Source organism: Dermacentor albipictus, chromosome 3 (assembly GCF_038994185.2).
Source record: "Dermacentor albipictus isolate Rhodes 1998 colony chromosome 3, USDA_Dalb.pri_finalv2, whole genome shotgun sequence".
Taxonomy (NCBI): domain Eukaryota; kingdom Metazoa; phylum Arthropoda; class Arachnida; order Ixodida; family Ixodidae; genus Dermacentor; species Dermacentor albipictus.
The window spans coordinates 170394803-170411362 of record NC_091823.1 but is presented as its reverse complement, the minus strand read 5'-3'; positions in this window follow the sequence as shown (position 1 = coordinate 170411362).

Genomic DNA, 16560 nt, shown 5'->3' with positions numbered 1-16560 from the left:
CAGCGATGTGCCCTTGCTTTTTGCAATTGTAGCAGGTTAACGGTTTCCGTTTTTCAAAAGAACGCGTCATTTCGTTTCGCTGTTTCGGACCATCGTCATCATTCTGAGATGCATTCTGTCCTTCCCTTACAGTTTCTTTGGTAAGGGATTCGTCGTCCCGAAACTCGCGACGCGTGATTTGCTTCCGTTCGTCGGGCTTCCCGGAAAACCAATCTCTCCTATCAGCTTTTTCTACGCGCACTGCGTTGCTGTGCAAGCTGCGGCGTGTGTAATACTCTTCCGCTAACTCTGCTGCCTTGTTTAGCTTAACATCCTTTAGCCTATCTTGCAGCCAGAGCCGGACATCCTCATCAATGCAACGGTAGAACTGCTCCAACGCGATGCATTCGACAATTTTGTCGCGGTCGTCGTAAACCTCTTCGCCCTTCAGCCATTCCACCAAGTCGGCTTTTAGACGAAACGCGAAGTCAACATTCGACTCCTTGCCCTTTTTTGCATACCGGAACCTCTGCCGGAAAGCTTCGGGCGACAATTTGTACTTCCGCAGTAGCGCTTCCTTCACATCACTCTAGCTCTCAAACGCCTCTTTCGATAAGCAAGTTATTACGTCTGATGCCTCCCCAGGAAGCAAGGCTAACAGATTCTGTGCCCAAAGGGATCGCTCAATGCTATTCCGTTCGCACACGTGCTCAAATTTCACGAGGTATTTGGCCATATCCTCTCCGACGACAAAGGGTGGAAGTTGATCGCGTATTCTTGGAACGTTAGAAGTGAGACTAGGCGCCGGCGATCTATTTCGGGTTTCCAACTCTTTCATTTTAAGCTCGTGCTCACGTCGCTCCTTCTCTTTCCTTTCCTCCTCGCAACGTTCCTTCTCCTCCCTTTCCCGACGTTCATTGATATCCGCCCAGGCCTCTGCGGCTTCCTCAGCCGTTACGTCCCCAGTCCTCATGACCTCAAGGATCGCATTCTTTCTTTTAGTTGAGCCCAACTCAATGCCCAACTCCTCACAAATTTGGAGAAGTTCCTTGACCTTGTACTTCTCCATCGTTCACACTGTCCTCCTGCTGTTTACCCTTTTTGAATATACCTGCCGTACGCTACTATAACACTACTAGTAAGACATATGCAAGTATTTCACACACTGCCCCGTTTTACCCCCTCAGCATCCCCTGGTTTTCAAAACACTCTTACTAGGCTTGAAACACACAAGGTTATCACAATGCAACACCAAATCCTTCCCTAAGCTACTATAACCTGTGTCAGAGAAAGTCTGGTGTTTGAGGTAAACTTCAGGCACTCACCGCGCCGAGGTAGCTGATGCCGGTCAATCCCGTAGCTGCCATCCAGTGTTACGACTTTGCACCGCTGCACCCCGATTACGGCTTTGTGGTCCCGTAGCGCTCGTCACCCGTTTCGTGACAGAGCGTTGGTAGCGAAGACTCCGAGCCTGGCGTCGATGAGAATAACAAAAGGGACTTTATACATTATATACAGGTTATCATACAGGACATGAACGGGTCGGCACTGGGGCCGAGTGCTCACAACAAACGCGACTGTTCTCGCCCGGCGACGTCCGGCGAAAACGCGTGACACATCTCACCCCAGTCGGGAGCGACACTGTCTCCCGGTGGGTCGGCGGATCCTGTTTTTCAGGCAGCGCGTCGCTGCTTTTATAATCCCCGAGGAACCATTGTCACTCAAACGGCCCAATACAAAGTCAGCACACGACGGTCGTCCGAGGGGTCCAACCAGCGACCGCGCTGGCCACCCGGTTCAAAGTTCGCGCGCGCGGAGACCTCCATGCAAAAGGAGGTGCGGCGCCGGGCTGTCTGGCACACGCTGACACGTCTAAACACGTCGCCTGCCGATGCTTCTCCCGCAGGACACCGCTGCCTGACGGCTCAGCACCTTGACTTGTGAAGGGAGAATTAGGGCGCTCGCAGGATAGATTCTGCATCTTGCAGATTCGGAATCCGGGCTTGTGGTAATGGCACAACACAAACCAGCCACTTGGCTCATCGACAGCAGATGTCTTGCAGATGAGACTGAAGTAACGTTGACAGAAAAACTTCCATCTCTATTCACGCGGAATGACTCTACTTTTTCCTTTGCCGCGGTGACAATTTCCGACGCAGCGCGGTTTGGATTCACTTGCCAGAAGTTGCGTCCTTCCTGTGAGGGTCGAAAAACAACTGGAATTCCCTCAGGCCGCTTCTTTTTATATGTTACCAAGGAGAACGGCGTTTCATCGCAGTCTATGTCTTCATCATCACTTAGCTCATAGGTAGATGTCTTGTCGTCGTCAACCCGTGGTTTCTTGGCTTCACTTTCGCCTGTCTCAGCCATATTCACTGAAGGTGCGCTTGAAGGTAGGGCAGCGTTGAAAACTAGCGTCGCCGGCTTGATGACATTGGGCGCGTGTTGAGGCACTTCGGAGTACGGCGCCGATTCTGCGGCACTCATGCGCCTAGGAACGCGCTGTCGGACATATGGCTCGTGCCGGTGTTCTTTGCTGCCCACCGTCGTGGCAGGCGTAGATGCGCTGCGGAGCGCAGCCAAACCACGCGATATTGTGCCTGATTTTTAGCACACAGGAATCCCACGGGATGTGTGTTCTCCCTGGACAACAGTGAAGTCTCAACACAGCACTGATTCTTCGAAGAAAACAGAAAATAATATCTCACCGAAGAAGCAGCGGCCGCTCGGAGGGACTTCTTCTACTGCTTCTTTCTTCACCGTCACTACCACGTGACATCTGGTGGAGGTGCTTTACGTCCATGTACCGGACGCCAGACAACAGACAACAGCGCCGTCCCGGAACATCGAGCAAGCCACCGTCTTCAACAGCTGCCCCCGGAGCACGGACTTCTACCTGAGAAGACCAAGAAGATTGTGGCCAAGGAAACCCCAATGGCAGCCCCAGCGTCCCCCATCGTGCTGCAGCAGCCCAGGGAGCCTCCAACGTTCCGCGGTTCAACATTCGAAGACCCGGAATCATGGCTGGACACCTACGAACGGATCGCGACATTCAACAACTGGGACTCCGACGACAAGCTGCGGCACGTATACTTTGCCTTAGAAGATGCCGCCAGAACTTGGTTTGAGAACAGGGAATCGACCTTGACAACGTGGGACCTGTTCCGTAGCGGCTTCCTACGCACCTTTACAAGCGTCGTGCGCAAGGAAAGGGCAGAAGCTATGCTGGACGCCCGAGTGCAGCTACCAAACGAGACCGTTGCCATTTTTACGGAAGAAATGAGGCGTCTCTTCCGCCACGCCGACCCTCAAATGCCCGAGGAGAAGAAAGTCCAACTGCTGATGCGTGGTGTGAAGGAGGAACTTTTTGCCGGAATGGTACGAAGCCCACCGAAGACCATCGACGAGTTTCTTCGCGAGGCCACCAACATCGAGAAGACACTCGAGATACGAAACCGGCAATTCGACCGCCGCACGACCTCGACAAACTACGCCGGAGTTCAGTCACTGGCAGCCGACGACCTGCGCGAGACTATCCGAGCTGTCGTGCGGGAGGAGCTACAAAAGCTGCTCCCATCATCACAGCCTCAAGTGGCTTCGATTGCCGACGCCGTGCGTGAGGAACTCCAACAACAACTTGGAGTAGCCCCTGAATCGCCGCAGCGTGAGCCGCAAGCGATGACCTACGCCGCCGTCGCACGCCGTCAAGGACCCACCTCCATGACCGCGCCAGGGCCCTGTCACGCCGCAGTTTCGTCGTCCGCCGCCGCCGCCGCCAGCACGACCACCCGTCGCCCAGCGCACCTACGCGAGGAAGACGGACATCTGGCGTGCTCCTGACCACCGCCCGCTCTGCTACCACTGCGGAGAAGCGGGTCACGTCTACCGACGATGTCCGCACCGGGAGATGGGACTGCGAGGTTTCGCCGTCAACGCGCCGCGTCCACAGCTTGGCGAGCGCCCACGTGACATTGCCGATTACCTAGCCGCCACTCAGTGGAGCCCTCGACGACCGTCCCGTTCGCCGTCACCAGGACGCTACCTGTCGCCGCAGCGCCGACCATACACCGGCACAGCCCGGGGCCGCTCTGCGAGCCCATATCCGGAAAACTAAAAGCAGCAACCGATGGAGGTGTGGTTGCTGTTCGTCGAACTGACGAAGATCCTCCGCCGCCGACGAAGACGACGAAGAAACCATCTCGACGGCCTAATGACGACACGCCGCCGTCCCGACGATGTCTGGAAGCCAAAACTACACCGACGAAAGACGACGCGACGACGCGACGTTCCAACTTCAGTTCAACACGACGCAGCCGTGATCCAACGCCAAGACCTAACTGCAATGCCAGACAAAGAACAACCGACCTCGACGTGCTTCTCGACGGCCACGCAGTCACCGCCTTAGTAGACACAGGGGCCGATTACTCCGTAATGAGTGGACACATCGCCGCCCAGTTGAAGAAAGTGAAGACCGCATGGGAAGGCCCCCAAATTCGGACCGCTGGAGGACACCTCATTACGCCGACTGGAATCTGCACGGCAAGAATAACCGTTCATGACCGGACTTACCCTGCCACCTTCGTTATCCTCCAGCAGTGTTCACGAGACGTCATTCTCGGTATGGACTTCCTGAACCAACACGGCGCAGTCATCGACCTGAAGTCGAAGTCAATAACGCTGTCGGAAGATAAAGCGATACCGCCGGAGAGCCCTCGTAGTCACCACGCCTTGAGTGTGCTCGAAGACCAAGTGAGCATCCCGCCCCGCTCCAGCATTGTTATTTCGGTCGGCACCGAAATACCCGCTGACGTAGAAGGTGTCATCGAAGGCGACCAACGTCTCCTGCTAGACCGTGAAATTTGCGTCGCAAGAGGGATCGCTCGACTGCATGGAGGGAAAACTGAAGTGTTGCTGACAAACTTCAGCCAGGAGTTCAAGCACATCAACAAGGGCACGACGATCGCGTACATCGAGGAAATTGTGGGAACCGGTAATGCGTTTGTCCTCTCGGATTCCGCCGCATCTACCCCGACGACCATGGTTCCCGAACCAGACTACGACATTAATCCAAGTCTCCCAGTGATTAAGCAACAGCAGCTCAGAAGTCTGCTCCGACGATACAAAAGCTGCTTTTCGACGACATCGAGGATTCGACAAACACCAGTCGCCAAGCATCGCATAATCACCGAGGAGTACGCTCGACCACTCCGCCAAAGCCCTTACCGAGTTTCGCTGCGAGAACGTGAAGCTATAAGAGAACAAGTCGACGAAATGCTGCGCGACGACATCATCCAGCCGTCGAAAAGCCCGTGGGCATCCCCTGTTGTCCTGGTGAAGAAAAAGGACGGAACCCTACGTTTCTGCGTCGATTATCGTCGTCTGAACAAGATCACGAAGAAGGACGTATACCCCCTTCCACGGATAGACGACGCATTGGATCGGCTCTGCAACGCTAAGTACTTCTCGTCGATGGATCTCAAGTCTGGCTACTGGCAAATAGAAGTCGACGAGAGAGATCGCGAAAAGACCGCCTTCATCACGCCAGACGGCCTCTACGAGTTCAAGGTCATGCCATTCGGACTCTGCTCGGCGCCTGCAACTTTCCAGCGCGTCATGGACACGGTGTTGGCAGGATTGAAGTGGCAGACCCGCCTTCTTTACTTGGATGACGTCGTCGTCTTCGCCCAAAATTTCGACGATCACCTTAGGCGGCTTGCGACAGTACTGGAGGCCATCAAGTCATCAGGGCTCACTCTGAAGCCAGAAAAAATGCCGCTTCGCTTACGACGAGCTTCTGTTCCTAGGCCACGTCATCAGCAAATCTGGAGTACGCCCCGACCCCCAGAAAACAGCTGCCATCGCAAAGTTCCCGCAGCCCACCGACAAGAAGGCAGTGCGTAGATTCCTTGGCATGTGTGCCTACTACAGGCGCTTTGTCAAGGACTTTTCACGCATCGCCGAGCCGTTGACACGTCTAACTAAATGTGATGTTGAGTTCAAGTGGGAAACGCCGCAGGCCGACGCATTTGAAGAACTCAAACGACACATGAAGTCGCCGCCTGTACTTGCGCACTTCGACGAGTACGCCGATACAGAAATCCATACTGACGCCAGTAGCCTAGGCCTCGGTGCCGTTCTAGTCCAGAGGAAAAACGGAATTGAACAGGTGATATCTTACGCTAGCCGGTCGCTGTCAAAAGCGGAAGGCAACTATTCTACGACCGAAAAGGAATGCCTCGCCATCGTTTGGGCTACACCTAAATTTCACCCTTATCTTTATGGCAGGCCATTCAAAGTCGTCAGTGACCATCACGCGTTGTGTTGGCTAGCGAGTATAAAGGATCCTTCAGGACGACTGGCGCGGTGGAGCCTCAGACTACTAGAATACATCACTGTAACCTACAAGTCCGGACGAAAACACTCCGATGCCGATTGCCTATCACGCGCCCCCATTGACCCGCCGCCGCAAGATGACGAAGATGACAACGCCTTCATTGGCATGATAAGCGCGGAAGACTTCACTGAACAGCAACGGGCAGACCCGGAGCTGAAAGGCCTGGTGGAATATTTGGAAGGGCACACCGACGTTGTCCCCAGGGCATTTAAGCGCGGATTATCTTCCTTCACGCTTCAAAACAATCTCCTCGTGAAGAAGAACTTTTCACCAATCCGCGCCAACTACCTTCTTGTTGTCCCGTCAGGACTTCGTCCAGAAGTATTGCACGCCCTACATGACGATCCGACCGCTGGACACCTCGGTTTTTCCCGGACACTATCGAGGATTCAAGAAAAGTATTATTGGCCGCGCCTGACCGCCGACGTCGCCCGTTATGTCAGAACATGCCGAGACTGTCAGCGACGCAAGACACCGCCGACAAGGCCAGCCGGATTACTACAGCCAATCGAGCCTCCTTGCCGACCATTCCAGCAGATCGGGATGGACTTGCCGGGACCCTTTCCGACGTCAACAACGGGAAATAATTGGATCGTCGTGGCGACAGACTACCTTACCCGCTTCGCTGAAACTAAAGCACTGCCGAAAGGTAGCGCAGCCGAAGTGGCGAAATTCTTTGTCGAAAACATCCTGCTTCGACACGGCGCCCCAGAAGTCCTCATCACCGACAGAGGAACGGCCTTTACAGCAGAGCTCACCCAAGCCATTCTGAAATACAGTCAGACAAGGCACAGGAGGACCACGGCCTACCACCCGCCGACGAATGGTCTTACGGAGCGGCTGAATAAGACCCTCGCCGACATGCTAGCGATGTACGTCGACGTCGAACACAAGACCTGGGATGCCGTCCTGCCGTACGTAACATTCGCTTACAACACGGCGGTGCAAGAAACAACACAGATCACGCCGTTTAAGCTGGTTTACGGCAGGAACCCGACGACGACGCTCGACGCCATGCTGCCCCACGTCACTGACGAAGAGAATGTTGACGTCGCTAGCTATCTCCAGCGCGCCGAAGAAGCCCGACAGCTCGCCCGCCTACGGATCAAGAACCAACAGAGGACCGACAGCCGACACTACAACCTCCGACGACGCTTTGTTGAGTACCAGCCCGGCGACCGTGTTTGGGTTTGGACACCGATACGCCGACGAGGACTCAGTGAGAAACTACTCCGACGCTATTTCGGACCCTACAAGGTCATCCGACGTATTGGCGCTCTGGACTATGAGGTCGTGCCAGACGGCATTTCGCATTCACAGCGACGTCGCGCACGACCTGAAGTGGTCCACGTGGTGCGTCTTAAACCATTTTACGGACGCTAACGAACTTTCCTTATTATTTTTTTTCTTTGCTATGAGTGCTTACTTATTACTTTCGTTTGTTTGCAGCATCGGGTCGATGCTTTTTAAGAGGGGGGTATGACACGTGTACTTGTCTTTATCGGGCGACAAGTATTGTCGCCTAACAAATGTTATCGCACAGCGCGGGACGCGCCTGCATGTGTCCGAAGTTTCTGGAAAGTTATCGATGCTTCTATCCGCTGTCTGTTGTCGCCGAACGTTGTGTTATCTGATTTCATCGCTTGACACGAATGGTGTAGAACATTTTAGAAGGCATGCGGGTCCCAACGTTTAATCTGGAACATTCGATGATTGCTGTATAAAAGCCGACGCGCTTGACCCGCTGATCAGATTTTCGACGATAGCCGAGCGTGTTCGCCGCTTTCGTTGTGCTATAAGTGTAGCCTGTTTTGTGGGCACAGTTTCGCCCAATAAAAGCTAGTTTTGTATTCCACCGTACTGCTTCTTTCTTCACCGTCACTACCACGTGACAATATTATAAAGAAAAAAAAACACGGTGTCATGAAGTTTATTTAACAAATGTGGGAATTAAAAGAGAAAAGCACAATACACATGTAGTAGGATTGCTTAACAAATCACCAGAAGCGCAAAATAACTAGTGAGGCTAAAAATTCAAAACATGGCACTGCATTTCGCTAACAAAGTCATCAGTTGTAAATATGCTCGGTGGCAAAGAATTCCACTCCGCGACTGTACGCGGGAAGAAACTACATCGAAAGCGTTTGTGCGAGCGAAGATTGGTGCTAAACAATGTTCGTGACTGCGCCGTGTTATCCTAACAAATTTTGGGGGAGCTAAGTTAATCTTTCCGGAAAGGCAGTTGTGAAGAAATGATAGGTGACTAACTTTTCTACGGGCTTCCAACGTCGGTATATTATTGAGTTTCATTAAATCTGAAGGAGAATCTAGGCGTTTGTACTTTCCAAAAACAAATTTGAATTTTTTTCAAGTTGCATCTCTTTTTTGTGATGCGGATCCTATACGACGTTTTGACCTTATGCAGTTTTGACCTCCAGTTATGACCTTATGCAAGTATTGCAAGCTGGAAGTTTTGTACTAATTGATGCATTTATAGGTTTTCTTTTGAGAAACCATGGCATTCTGAGTTCGGCTGCACAGATATCCGATATATTTTCTGACCACGTGAACTTGATTGTTAGCGTAACGCCAAAATATTTAAACTTGTGAACTTCTGAAATGGGATAGTTATGAATTGAATATGTAAATGCGCTAACTATCTCTTCCTAGTAATACGGAGTAGTACTGTCTTTTCTGAGTTTAAAACCATTCCCCAACGATTGCACCAATCTCCAATTGCACAAATACTGTTTTGTAGCAAGATGTGATCATTAGCAGATTTCTGGCGAGTTTTACCTAATTTTTTCAATCTCAGTAACTGAAAAACTTAACTGCGATGTCTGTCGCAGTCTGCCACCGATTAAAAAAAAACTTTGTTCCGCGTTGATCAGTACATGGGAGACATATATACGCGCGCGTACGCACGTGTGTGTGCGTGTGCGTGCGTGCGTGCGTGCGTGCGTGCGTGTGTGTGTGTGTGTGTGTGTGTGTGTGTGTGTGTGTGTGTGTGTGTGTGTGTGTGTGTGTGTGTGTGTGTGTGTGTGTGTGTGTGTGTGTGTGTGTGTGTGTGTGTGTGTGTGTGTCCGCTGAAAGTTCGTAATAAAGAAATTTAAGGTTTGACGTATCACTAGTTAAATAACGGATATCAAAATGGACCCATTTTATTCAGAGTAATAAAATATCACAATGCACATAAATGAAACCAGGCACTACATGCCTGCTCGATTAAAATAGCGTAATTGTGAGACATCATTGCCACATTAACGCTTTTAAATCCTGAAATACTAAGTTACCGATCCACACCTTTGCCGTGAAAATAAGTGCGAATGATGAAACACGCTTTTCTAACACAAAAGAACTACTTTGCTACGGGATCCATCACACAAGCAGCAGTAACTCTAGCTTACCAACATTAGAGCCGGGAATGTTTACTTGAAGGCTTGTGAATATAGGTACATGACTTGTCGTTTTTATTAGTGACCGCTTTTCTGTTATTAATGAGAAGTATTCTTACGAATTTCTCAGCAATTTAGCAGGCTGACATTCTGGCATGGCTATTGTCCACCCCTTCTGGTCATCTGAGCAGAGCTGACTTTTCAAGCTGCGGCTCGATTATTGTCTGAAGCATCTCAAGAATATTTGTCCAGGGCAACTGCTTCCTCTTAAAAGAAATTCACAAGTCCGTCCAGAAGAGCTAACAGCTCCGGCTTTGGATAATAAAGTCCACTTGTCTTGGCTCTCCAGCAGCTTGAAAATTAGATCACTCCAAATACTAGTGACAACCAGAGTGCAGGCACTTGGACGTGCGACTTTTTCGTTCACGATGCGATCAAGTGCAGCTGTAACGGCTCTTGCGTCGAGCATATCATTGCCACCACACATCGATCTCAGCCTGCCGAAAAGTGCCACAATTGGATCACTGTCAAACTTTTTTGTGAGTACGTAGTTCACACCTTTCTCCAGCAACTAGCGCACTGTCTCCACACTTGACTTTGACGTGAATAGCACGGCTTGGAATGTCTCACTCGTGAAAGCATCCATTCCTGAGGCCTCGGAAACTTTCCAAATGTTCTTTATGTAGCTCGAAAATTCATCTTCAAGCCACAGCAAACGGACGTCATCCCCTTTAGGAATCGGCAAGTTTTGACCAGTTTCTGCGTAAGTTGCATTGTGAATATGAAGCCACTTTTTTATCGCTTTCATGAAGTGAATCGAAAAGCTTGCCTTCTTGAAAATGAAGAGAGTACGTTCACTGCGCGAGTTTTCTTGAAGGTGCTCCAGCGCTGCAATCACTTGGGGCGAGAATATCTGCACTGCACGCAACACGTTCATCTTCTCCAGATTTGAGGAATACACATGCTTTCTGGTCAAATTCCCAATTTCACGGTCACGCTTTCTTGGTACTCAGAGTGTTTTCGCGAACATACCACTGATACATTCGCCGTCCGTAAGCTGACGCTCGAGACAATGGCTGCGAAGATTTTAGACCACGTGGCATGGGTCGAAACTCAAAAAAAAAACAATTCTTTTCTTATCAAGGGGGTGTTCTACTACTGTCGAGAGGCACCCATTACCCAAGTGCTTGAACATAGCCATGTTCGCAGAGTAATGGTCGGTCACTATGCGGACAATAATGCGTCCACGTAACTCCACAGCTGCTATCACCTCTTTCATCTATGCTAGGAAGTCCCTTCCACTCAGCTGTCTCGTGAAATAGTAAGTGCATGGTATTTTGTAGTTGCTTGTGATACCATAAAGCACAAAAGACTGTTTGCTAGAGCCACCTTTGAGCTGGATGGCACGTTGTCGTTCTGAAGCCAAAGACTGTGTCAGCTTTTCTGTCATAAAGACATTTAGGCTTTATAGCAGCCTCGTCTACTATTAGAGACGTCATGTGCTGCTTGTTGCTGAGCATCGAAGCTTCATGAACCAGCATTTCTAGCATCGCAGAGCTCATCCCCGATGACGTTGGAGTTGGACCCATGTATCGCAGGAGTGTGCACTTGGCTGGTAGTGTTACAAGGCCGGAATTTCGCGCGTCGTCACAGCCTTTTGGCGAAATAAATCGCCATATCACACACTCTCGAATGATTTCCTCCGGGTAGCATGGTCTCTGCAGTCCATAACATTCGACCTGATGTAGGGGAGAAACGCTGCCTTTTTGTCGCCTTCCTGCTCATTCGCCACTATCTTCTTAAGTGAAGCATGACATTTGCTCGTACGGTAGTACTCAACCACTTTCTTTTCGGCTACGAGATCTTCCAAGACTTTCGCATACTTAGAGCGGTGATACGTAACCTGCGAGCGAAGTCTTCCGATCATTGCGGGGTATCGACTTGCGCGTTGAGTGTCATTGTTTGTGTGCTGATCTCGAGCATCGTGCGCTTTTCGGGGACGTCGTTCGCTGTGCTGTGAACATCACGCTCACAATCCGCTGCGTCTGCTTTCCCATTGGCTGGTTGTCGAGGAGGCGCAGGTTCTCGATCTGAGGGATCTTTCCGAGATTTCTTTGCGCACGGTGCCATATAAGAGGGCTACGCTTCAAAAACGGTCGGCACGGCCGCCGGGAGCAGTTTCTTGATACACCTAGAACGATCGTTACTCTCACGGAAGAGCTTCCTGCAGTCTACAGTAGATGCAGATTTATCATTGATCACGAGGTCCTGCCTCGAAATGTTCTTTGTCCACTTAGCTCAGAGTTCGCTATCACTGGGAAACTGATGAAAAGAAACTCCGGGACTCTTCCCGGACCGAAACTTGCAAAAAAGAACGCAACAGTGAACCATGGCGCGGTGTACAGTTCACGGCATGCTAGGCACACGCACCACGTCCTTGGTGTCGCAAGCTTTGGTCGCCCGCAGCAACACCGATTCGTTTCTGAAACCGATGAATCGACGCTGGAGGAATAAGGGTCAAAGTACACCAAGTCCGTGAGCACAAACCACCCACGTGACAAAAAGCGTGCGCTGGCTGCAGCCTCGCGTCCGGCTGCAATTGAACGGGCTACTGGCGCTACGACGACAGTGCTCGCCGGTCGAATGCGCAGGTCATAAAAAAGCGCGCGCGCCTGCCTCGAGACCGACCGTGCCTTGAAACGCTGCTTTTTCCAGCTGACGGCGTGCGGCGACACAAGTTAATGCTTGCGCCGTCGCGGCAGCAGCTCGTTAAGCAGCCGATTAAGCGCAGGCAAATTTGCATTCTTTTTCTTAAAAAGCAGGCAATTAACTGTACCTTAGTAACCTGCGATTCGCTGATGTTATTGCCTTGCTTAGTAACTCAGGGGACCAACTGCAATGCATGTTCACTGACCTGGAGAAGCAAAGCAGAAGGGTGGGTCTAAAATTTAATCTGCAGAAAACTAAAGTAATGTTTAACAGTCTCCAAAGAGAACAGCAATTTACGATAGGTAGCGAGGCACTGGTAGTGGTAAGGGAATATATCTACTTAGGACAGGTAGTGACTGCGGATCCGGGTCATGAGACTGACCTAATCGGAAGAATAAGAATGGGCTGGGGTGCGTTTGGCAGGCATTCTAAGATCATGAACAGCAGGTTGCCATTATCCCTTAAGAAACAAGTGTATAACAGCTGTGTCTTACCAGCACTCGCGTACGGGGCAGAAACCTGGAGGCTTACGAAAAGGGTTCTACTTAAATTGAGGACGACGCAACGAGCTGTGGAAAGAAGAATGATAGGTGTAACGTTAAGGGGTAAGAGCAGATTGGGTGAGGCAAAAAACGCGGGTTAATGACATCTTAGTTGAAATCAAGAAAAAGAAATGGGCATAGACAGGACATGTAATGAGGAGGGAAGATAACCGATGGTCATTAAGGGTTACAGACTCCATTCCAAGGGAAAGGAATCGTAGCAGGGGGCGACGGAAAGTTAGGTAGGCGGATGAGATTAAGAAGTCTGCAAGGACAACATTGCCACAATTAGTACATGACCAGGGTAGTTAGAGAAGTATGGGAGAGGCCTTTGCCTTGCAGGGGGCGTAACCAGGCTGATGATGATGATGATAAATTAACTGTGCCAAGTGTTATACTAAATGAAGTTGACGCCAAAATGCGATAGTTCTGCAAAATTTGAGCAAGAACAGTGCAGGGGTGAGCGCAAAATCTTTATTCGAACACGCCAGGCGAAATATTCAGGACCCTGTACAGCCCTGACCACCCGCTTCGATCAAATTCGCGCTTGTTACTGGCTCTCCGCAGCTGTCAGCAAGAAACAAGTGTCCAAATCTGACTTTGCCATGTCTCGTCTCAAGCCGAGTTCCAAGCATTAGGTATGTTTTGCCGTATTTATAGAGATCGGCTGTTTGTGTTCACGCTGCTAGGACTACATACATGGCTCCGATCATTGTGGTATCTTCGACTGGTCGCCTCCATCCCCCGAAGCAGAGTCGGGCAGATTCGGAGTTCCCGAACTCAGAGGCAGAGGGCACGCGCGCAAGCCGAACATGTGACTCGCTCTCGAAGGAGGAAATGGCAGATGCGAAACCACGTGACTACTGGCGACGTCCGATGTTTCGCCTATCCAGAGCTCCCGGCGCTGCGGGGAAAAGCGACGGACGCGCCGTGGGACGAGCGTTCGTCGAGACGCCAGCATGGTGTGGCCTACGTTGCCTAGGTTAACGGTGCGGGAAACGCTTCGACCTCGACGGCTGCTCCGACGAGGGGGCTCGGAGCGCATCTCGAAGATGGAGGAGAGCGATCGAGAAGAACTAGCCAAACGCAGGGCGCGCACCCTCTTCCAACCAGCCACGCCGCTCGCGAGAGCGCTCAGTAACGACCAGCCGAAGATGCCATTAATAACAGGTTTGATTTCTAGTCAGTGCATGACGCCACAGCATTACCAGCGGTGATGAGCTGACGATGCTGAACTCAGTAAATGCCTAATTGCTCACTGAATAATTAATTTACTACCCCGCTCCAGCAGGGCACGTGACTGCCTCCCCCCCAGACACACACACCTCAAGCGCCATTACCAAAGCTTTGTCACCCACATCATTTGAGCTTTCGTTTGACTTTCCTCGCTATATTCACTTGAAATTTTACAGCGGCTAATAGCTTACTGCGTCATTGTTGGCGCGGACGTGCACGGCTTTTAATTCATCCTTTCGCTTTATTTCTGCAAATCCTGACAATAGGAGGACACGCGCATTGGAAGCACTAGCGGCTGCTGCTTCATCCGTATTTTGTCACTCCAACATTTTGTTTTCAATTTACAGTGTAAGCATCATGTACATACACAATATATTTAAATATACACACAGGACAAAGTTTATTATATATTTGAAACAGATGGAGGTAGCCAATAAAAATTATTTCTGAAAGTATGGATAGCCGATGCCTAGAGAATGAATATGCTGCTGTATGTTCACCACGCTTCAAATTGCTTTGCGTGCTTCTTTGACCATGAAAAAAAATAATGTAGACTCCAGTGACCCCTTCGGCAGAGTCGTATCATGAAAGTGGCCGTCAGGGCATTCCATAAAGGCCGGGTAGCCCGGCGGGTAATTCAAATTCTGAAAGGCGCCAAACACGGCGACACCTCCATACACTCCATCCTTTGGTTCCCTGCCCACGTCGGGACGATTGAGGGGGTTCCTCTGAACCTCACCGAGTCTGCCCACGACGCCGCGCATGGCTTTACCCGACTGCGCTGCCCTCAGATCGGGCGACTCTCTCCCCGGACACAGAGACGCTCCTATCACGCACAATGAACTTACTAAATTCTTTTACTTAGAAGGGAATTCAGAAATCCCGGCAAATTGCCCAGACTGCCCAGAACCCTACTGCTCACTCTCGCACATGCTTTGGCAATGTACCGCGTTACCAAAGGGCCCTCTCTCCAGTGAGCCCGAATGGGAAGAAGCCCTCAAAAGCCCGGACCTCAAACTGCAATTCAAGGCCGTCCAGAGGGCCCAAGAACTGGCGGAGCGTCACCACGTTCCCGTCCCGACTTGGGCGTCGCCTACGGTTTCGGCCCAAGGAGCTCGCCGCGTGCGATCTCCAACGGCTTAGACCCCTCAGGAACTCAATAAAGTTCTTGACTGACTGACTGATTTAGAAGGGTTTTCCCGCCGCCTCACTCCAAACTAAGCAGGCCGCAGGCGGTCACACTTAGACTCCTGCAAACGAATTTCTACCCAAATCCGGCGTCCCTTAATAGCATATATCCCGAGATTTATCCGAATTGTTCTTGCGTGGCCTGTGGCGAGGTTGCTACTTTGCCTCATATGCTCTGGGAGTGCGGGTCGCTGGGCCCGAAGTTCACCAAGAAAGAGTGGGACGCGCTCCTGCGAAGTCCCGTCTTTGAGGACCCAATCCTGGCCGTCCAGCGCGCCCGCGATCGGGCCGGCAGACTAGATCTGTCAGTCCCGTCGTGGGATTAGCCGGGTGCGCGTTCTATCGCGTTTTGATGGACCCAATAAAAGTTTATTCACTCACTCACTCACTCAATGGCGTGTGAAATGCGCGTCAGTGTTGTGTCTCAGTATCGCTTCTGTTTCCAGTAAGCGCTGCTAACAACTCATGAAAAAAATACATTCCTAATAATTTACAACATATATTAGAGATGGAAACATCGTCACTTGCATGCAAAGGTGATAAATATATACAGGGTGTCCCACTTAACTATAGTGCAACAAAATTTTAAAAGAGAGCAATGCGTTACTCAAAGAAAACTTAGTGCGTATTGTTTACAGTACAGTGGAGTAGCTGCCAGTAATTTTCCGCTACTGAGATTTAATTAGGTAATTGTAATGAATTAGCTAACTCGAGACGTACTATTCTGATTATCAAAGTGTCAATGAGGTATCTGAAGGCACAGCCAAGGGACATCTAACTACGGTATTTTCAGCGACGTACTGATTGCGTACGAATATTTTTCCGACTTATAAAGGAACCCTGCGAAATATGAAGATTACCACGTGACTGCGCTCCCACCGGGATCGTAAAGCAGCGCCTTCGAACAGGTTCCCTCCGAGTTATCCACAAACGAAATAAAGGAAATACAGAAAAACATCGTGATCGAGCTTGTGCCGTATCTACCGCGCCCCGGCCGAAGTAACACGTTGCATTTGGTGTTAGTTGGAAACAAGCTCTAATAGCTGTGATATACAAAGTGCACCGGTGGGGTTTTTTTTTTGTTTATTTGCCACAAAACCTATCCCCACAAAAGCGA